This window comes from Chenopodium album, chromosome 17 (assembly GCF_948465745.1).
Source record: "Chenopodium album chromosome 17, dcCheAlbu1.1, whole genome shotgun sequence".
NCBI classification, from domain to species: Eukaryota; Viridiplantae; Streptophyta; class Magnoliopsida; order Caryophyllales; family Amaranthaceae; genus Chenopodium; species Chenopodium album.
In genome coordinates this window covers 28,752,991-28,760,529 of record NC_137850.1, presented here as the reverse complement: position 1 = coordinate 28,760,529, position 7,539 = coordinate 28,752,991, and the positions used below count along the sequence as shown (strand labels likewise).

The following is a 7,539-nucleotide window of genomic DNA, read 5'->3' as shown; positions in this document are numbered from 1 at the left end:
TTGCTAGTTGATGATTCTTGGTTGATTGAATTGTTGCAATTAAATTTGTTGACATAGTTATGCATGTGATTCATTAGACTAGGAGTGATCAACCTATAAGATTAATCTAGATTGTATAGCAAATTTCAATGACATGAACCCTTGATTTGAGAATTGCTTTAATTGATTGAATCTGATTGTGATTTTCCTTGTTAGCCATTCATAGTGAATCCTATCTTGGCTTATAGGAGATAGCTTTTGGATTCCATTAGTTGCAACTATTGTTTGTCCTTTGCAATGTTTGAATCAATCGAGTCATCCATCGATTAGCATAATCATTAAGCTTGCATGTGGAACCTATATCCCTAGCTAGTGTTTAGCATATTGAATTTCTCGATTTGTTTAGCTTTTCGATACCTTAGTTACCAACCAATCCTTTCTACAATCTTCGAAGTAGCTTGACCTAGGCTATAGCTTTCGCCTATTCATTCCTTTGGATTCGACCCTTAACTTACCATATACTCGTATTAGGTTGGTTGAGTGTTTATAAATTTTGTATTGCTCTAGGGTAGAGTAGAAAACGACCTACATTTTCCCTACGTCAAAATGGCGCCGTTGCCAGGGAATGATATTGGTGCTTTGTTATAGTTGTTGAGTCTACTTCATCTTTAATTGAAAAATACAAAAAGATTTTTCTCTTTTTGACTACATTTGTAGCCGTGCTACTAAGTTTTTCTTTTGAGATTGTATGCATAGAGCACGTGGTCGTTCACTAGTGCCACTTGATCCGTAAATTGAGAGGACAATTGCAAGGATAAGAGTTGCTAAACGATCTTTGAGTTCTAGCTCTTCAAGTGAAGAAGAACCACAACAAGAAGGACAAGCAAGGATGGGAGAAAATCCAAGAGTGGCATTGAAGGAATTGGGGATTCCCGGTGCATATAGGTTTGAAAGTGGGATTGCTCCACCTACAATACCGGCAAATGAATTTGAAATAAGGCCGACAATGATCACTTTGATAGAGAGGCGACAATTTAGTGGGGCCAAGCATAAAAGCCCACTAAATCATCTCAAGGAGTTCGAAAAGTAATGCAACACTATCAAAGTGAGTGGAATTTCCCAAGAATTCATCCGCCTCAAGCTTTTTCCCTTTTCCCTCATAGGGCATGCCTTGGAATGGCTATACAAGGAGGTCAAACCCAATTCTTTAAGGACATGGGACGAAGTGACCAAGGAATTTCTATCCCGATTCTATCCACAAAAGAAAACGGCGGAGGCTAGAGCTTTGATTCAAGGTTTTAAGCAAAGGTCTAATGAAAGCCTCTATGAAGCATGGGAGAGGTACAAGGAGTATCAAAGAGAATGTCCTCACCACGGAATTACTACTTACCAAATTATTCAAATCTTTTATGGTGGCCTAAATCCTCGAGGAAAGTCATGTCTTTATGGAGAAGCCGGAGGTCCCATCATGAATAAAACGGAGGAGGAAGTGGTAGACATAATTGAAGATGTAGTGAGGTACTATAGAGATTGGAAAGATGGTGAAAGGGAGTCATTTAGCAAGAGTAGCTCTTCAGTTTACTCAGTTGATCATCTAAATGCAATCAACAATTTATCCTCACAAATGACAAACTTGGGGAAGGAAATGTCCGCTATCAAGGCAAAGTTGGAAAGTGCTACCTCCCAAGTTTCGAATCTTCCCTCCCAATCTAAGGGGAGAGGTATGTATTCTAACTTTCAACCCTCTCCCTCTTCTAGTAACATGCCTAGTGGTTGCTTGTTTTGTGATGTTTGTGGATCATATGATCATGATGCTTCTAATTGCCCTCATGCATGTATGGATGTTTGTGATGATCAAGATGGAAATGTGAATGATCATGTGAACTATATGTCAAACAATAATGATTCTAGGTTTGAGAATCAAAGAGGTCAATGGAATAGGAATTACAACAACCATGAAAATTTTGACAACTATAACCAAGGAGGTGGTGATAGATACCAAGGGAACCAAAATTCCCGAGGTAACTATAACAACTAAGGTTATAGTAGCCAATATCAAAACCAAAATTATGGTAATCATAACCAAGGTTATGGTAACCATAATCAAGGTTATGGTCAAAATCAAGGAAGAGGTAATTGGAACAATCAAAATAGGGGAAATTTTCAAAACAATGCTCAAAGGGGTCCCCCACCCGGATTTGCTCCAAATGCCCCTAGCGTTTTGCAGCAGTTCCGTTGCTTCAGTGATGGTTCAGTTTTCTGCCTAAGTCCTCACGCCGAGTCTAATTAATCAGTTTATCAATAATTAAAGCTTTATTTAGTCCTTAATTAAGTCTAGGCACGTAGTCCCATGGTCTTACACAAGTGTTAAAACATGCCACTTTTATTCACTTCTTTTTTAAGCACACACTTTGTATATATGTTCACCATGACCATGTCTAGAGAGTCTTGTGTGCGCGTGTTTTCCGTCATTTTTTTTGGGGGGGTAAGTCGGATAATAATCCTCCCAACATAACCATGTTGCTTGAACCCTGTACATGATTCCCAAAATATGCACCCTATTTTTGCTTTTGCTCTTTTTCTAAAAACCCAATAAAGTGAAAGTCAATTTGAGTCAAGTCATTAAGTCAAAATAGTTTAATATTTACAGCGCTTGGTCAAGAAAGGAAGGGCGACTAATCAAATATAACACTTTCGTCCAAGTCTTACTTTTTGATAAACCGTTCGAAAAAGAATAAAGGCTAAAAAGAAAATGGAAACCGAAGAAGAAGTCAATGAACTAAGACTGAACATCGCTAGCTTGACCAAGATGTTCAAAACTCTCGTTCTTCAAGTCAATGACCCTGCGAAACAACAACAGCTCGAGCGAATGGAAGAGAGCTTGAGCAAAATCTCCAATCACTACAAGTTCCAAGGGATTAGCTCACAAGGGGTCTCTTTGAACAAGGAACTTCTTTCGCAGAAGTTCAATACCAACGACATCCCAAAGTTCAAGCCAATTGATAACCCTTACTTTCATTTAAGAGCTTTTGAAACAATAATGAACATTAAGGGAATTGATAAGAAAGCCTTCCATTCGTTGTTCTCTTTATCTTTAGAAACCGTTTGTCAATGGTTTTTCTCCCTTAACAAGGAGAAAATCTCCTCTTGGGATTCTTTAACAAACCCTTTCATTAATAGATACAAATGCAACATTCAAGTTGAAACTGACCATAGGGAACTTGAGATATTGAAACAAAAGGAGAACGAAGGATTCACTTCCTTTTTCAATAAGTGGAGGGAAACTTCCACTAAAATGGTTGAGGTTCCTACTGAAAAAGAATCTGTGAGGTTGTTTATCAGGAACCTCCAAGAAAAGTATTCAAAGCATCTAAAGTACCAAAGTAACTTGAATACTTTCAAGGCCGTCTACGACATAGGAATTGATATTTAAGACAACCTTACAAAACAAAAAGCTACTAGCAACTCCAACAGTGGCTGGAAATAAAAGAAGAACGACAATCCTTATTCTTCCAAAACCACCCACTCAAACAGTGTTATCGTTGTTAACTTAAACGAGGTCCTAGCTATGAACAATCAAGGACAAAAGAAGCCATTAAGGAGAAACTTCACACCTATTGGCATGAGTTATGACACCGCATTCGATCGCCTTCATGCTAAAAGTCTCATAACTCCTATTGGACCGTTTGGAGATCCACCAGTCGAAAAGAGGACGGCTAGTTGGAACCCCAACCATAATTGCAAGTATCATCAAGGCAGGGCCATCTCACTGAGAACTATTGGAAGTTGAAGGAAACTATTCAAGACTTAATTGATAGCAATAAACTCCCATTGCCTCCTGCAATTAAGAAGCGAAGTATCAATAGTGCTCCACTTTCACACTCCTTGGCGATTTCTGATGAGGAAGGCCACGCTGATCCATCACTCCTCATTAAACCAATTAAAGAAACTCATGATATCGAAGAAGAGGAGGAAACCTTTTTCGATGCTGTGAGCGATTCTCCCGCCGGAGAACAAACGGCCACTAAAAGAGAAGTATGGCTTCTCATAAACACAATGAGGGAAGCAATAGACATGTGTCGTGAGGCTCTCGACCATGCAAAGTTGGTACAAAGTAAGTGTGCCGCTGAAAAAGTGATGCCCACAAAAACTAGTGAGAGAAAACCCTTTTCTCTCAAAGTAGTTGAAACACCAAAAAGGAGTAACAAGGTATACACACCTATTGGAACTTCTTATGCGAACATGTTTCAAATGCTCTTCGATAATGGGAAGATCAAACCTCTCGAGCCAAGACCATTTGAATCGTTGAAAAGGACAGATAGGTTCTATTGTCCCTACCATCAATCAGGAGGACATACCATAGAGCACTGTTTTAAATTTAAGGACACAGTCTAAGGATTAATTGACAGTAAAAAATTAGTTCAAATTCAACCAGACAAAGAGATATTTTCAGAATTGGTTAATGGAGTGTGGGATAGTGATGATGAGGATGTCTACCTCAAAGATATAGAAGACACTCCACTTTCCTCAATTTATCCGGTTGATGATATTTGGGATGAAGAGGATTCCCCTATCAATGTCCTCATAAGATCAGGGAGGATGCAACCCCCCATCACAACGCAACCTATTTCTACCACTCAACAAGTTCCCATACAATAATAGAAGACAACGACGTTATCAAACAATTAAAAAAGACTAAGATCGAGATGAATGTATGGAAACTATTAGCTACATCCCATGAACATAGGCTCGCAGTAATGGATGCTTTAGCTAAAGTAGGAATAAACTCAGAAACCAATCCTGGGGGGTTGGCCAACTTTCTCACGAGTGATCTTCCTAGCCCCATCAATCTAATCACCTTTTCTGACAAGGATTTACCTCCTGAAGGTGATAAACATAATAAAGCCTTGAACCTCACAGTGGTGTGAAAACGAATGAATGTTCTAATGACCCTTGTAGATAATGGGTCGGCAATTAATGTTTGCCTACTTAGAACTGTGAGAATGCTAGGAATAAGGGATGAAGACTTGTCCCCATCAACACAAGGCATAAGAGCTTCTGACAATACTCGTCGCCAAGCTCTTGGAACTATTACTATGAATGTCATAACAGGGGTTATCGAGCATGCTACTACTTTTCAAGTGGTAAACATCAAAGCCTCCTTCAATAAGGGGTTATCGAGTAGCAACACAAATGGGATCGCCTGGCCTTCCTAAATTAGATACTTTCGGACTTGGTTTTGAACCGACTTTGAAAGACTATAAGCAAGTCCAGGAAAAGATTAATGCACGGAGGAATTCTCATACTCAAAAGAAAGCAATCCCAATGGATCGTTACCCTCTCACTCTAAATGGACAATTCATAAAAGAGGGAGAGGATTATCCATGCTACGAATTTCCTGAACCCTTTGTCAAAGATGGGGTAAGACAACCAGGGTTCGAAATCTTTTTGGATTACAACTTCCTAGATGAGATCCTAACTCCTATTCACAAAGAGAAAGCACCCCCATGCTTTGACTTTAATGTCATGGGACTCCTCGTTGGCTACGAGAAGAATGAGCCTAAGCGTATCGACGATAACTCTGCGCTTATCCAAACAGTCTTAAAAAGTGAAAAATTTGATCCCACAAAGCTCATTACTCCGGTAGAAGGATTAGTTCGAGGATGTTGAGCAATTAGGTTTTGATGATTATAAACTAATGATGATTATCTATCTAACGTGTATGTTAAGTTGTGCATAGAAAGAGCAAGTTATGCTTGGAACAGGATACAAGGAACCTGAGTAATGACAGGTATATATGTAGGGAACTTGAGCAATATAGGATAAGCAATAGAGGAACAAGAACAACGATAAGTGTTATGGTTGATAAGCATGATGATGGCTAAGGAACCATGAAGGTAACTATGTAAACATGTGTTTGCATATGTTAGCTTCATAAGGTAAGTATCCTATACATATATAGGTCATGTATGTGTAGGAGTCTTTTAATTTAGTTTAGTTTTCTTTATTGTTTTTATAAATGAAAAAACTAACCTTCTGAGTTACTTTGTTATCCTCAGAAGTTTGCTCAGTTTGTCATCATTAAAAAGGGGCAACTTGTTGACCCTTATGAGGTTTTGATGATGATGTTAAGAATTGAGCAAACTTCCATTTAATAAGGATTTTCTAGTGTTGTGATGTTGGCAGGTTCAGTAAGCGTAGAGGGCTGAAGTAGGAACTGGAACAAAGGAACTTTGGAAGATCCATGAGGACAAGTAAAGAACAGAAGAAGAGTTCCAGCAATGGAACTTCCCGAAGTTTCTCAACAGGAACTTCAAAACGGGTGTAACGACCTGGTTCTGGTGTAATGCTGGGGCAAACCCTAAGATCCAGAATATATCAAGACTACAGGATTCCAGAACAAGAGTTTCAGAGAAGCAACATGAAGACAGAGAAATAGAAGTATATTGCTCTAGGATTCATGTAAGTATGTTGGACATAAAAGTCGGTCTGGAACAAGTCTATATGGAACCAAGGTGAACTCCAAACAGTTAATGAAATTAGAGTGACTGACTTGTCAGGAACTCAGAGACTGTCAGAGTTCAGGAACCTAATAGGAACTTAAGTATGCACGTCGTTAAAAGTCGGTTTTAATGATATATATATTTACTTAATACGTGCATATCTTTTAGGGATTTGGTTTTACTGAATAAAGATATTTATCTTCTAATAAATCCCTTTTAGAAAAAGATAAATTTTGTTTAAAAAGTATTTTTAAACTAAAAGATAAGATTGGAATAAAAGCTGATTTTATGCTAAGTTATCTTATTATTATTGACAGATTTTATTCTGAACAAAAAGATATATTTTCGGAAAACTTGTTTTTAGAAAATATCTTTTAAACTTATCTTTTCAGAAAATCTATCTTTTTCAAGATGAAATGAATATTTCGAGTGTACTATAAATATGCTCATAAGTATTCATTCAAAGTTGAGGCTGACGAAGTGTAGTGGTCGTGCTTAATGGTTTTATCCTTCACCACGAAGCTAAGTCAGTTCTCCTGGTCAAAGTTCCTATCAGGTTTTGGTTACAGTACGTCCAGTGAGTTCCAGACAGGTCTCGAGTGTCCAATATATTAGTTTTATCTCTTTATTCATAGATATGTATTTAGGGATATTCAATGAGATCTTGTAATGGAAAAAGGGTTTTGAGTGTTTTGTATTTTGGGGTGAGATTGTGAATTCTCTTAAATTCACGCAAGTGATGAGTTTGAAATCTCGTAAAATTCGAGTGGTAGCTGTGAGTGCACAGTGAGTGAAAGGAACCTGAGAAGTGTCTTGGGTCACCTAGGAAGTGTCCTGGGTAAGGGGAGAAAAAGGGTCCTGAGAAGTGTCTTAGGTCTGGTAGGAAGTGTCCTATCATAGAGTCAAGTGTCCGTGGTGGAACTTGCAAAGCAAAGGTCTGTGTAATAGGTTGTACTAGGAGAGTTGCCTATTATAGTGGAATTTGTTTATAAGTCCCAATAGGGCCGAGGTTTTACTTCCAGTTAGGCACTGGATGGTTTCCTCGTAAAACTTGCTG

The 7,539-nt window shown here is 38.3% G+C and overlaps 1 non-coding gene across 1 annotated transcript; it reads right to left on the bottom strand.

Moving 5' to 3' along the window:
* Positions 1 to 1,253: 1,253 nt before the first annotated feature.
* LOC145590501 (small nucleolar RNA R71) lies at positions 1,254 to 1,359 on the bottom strand. The gene has a single exon (XR_014102092.1). It is a non-coding gene; the product is annotated as a small nucleolar RNA R71 (small nucleolar RNA).
* Positions 1,360 to 7,539: the final 6,180 nt, after the last annotated feature.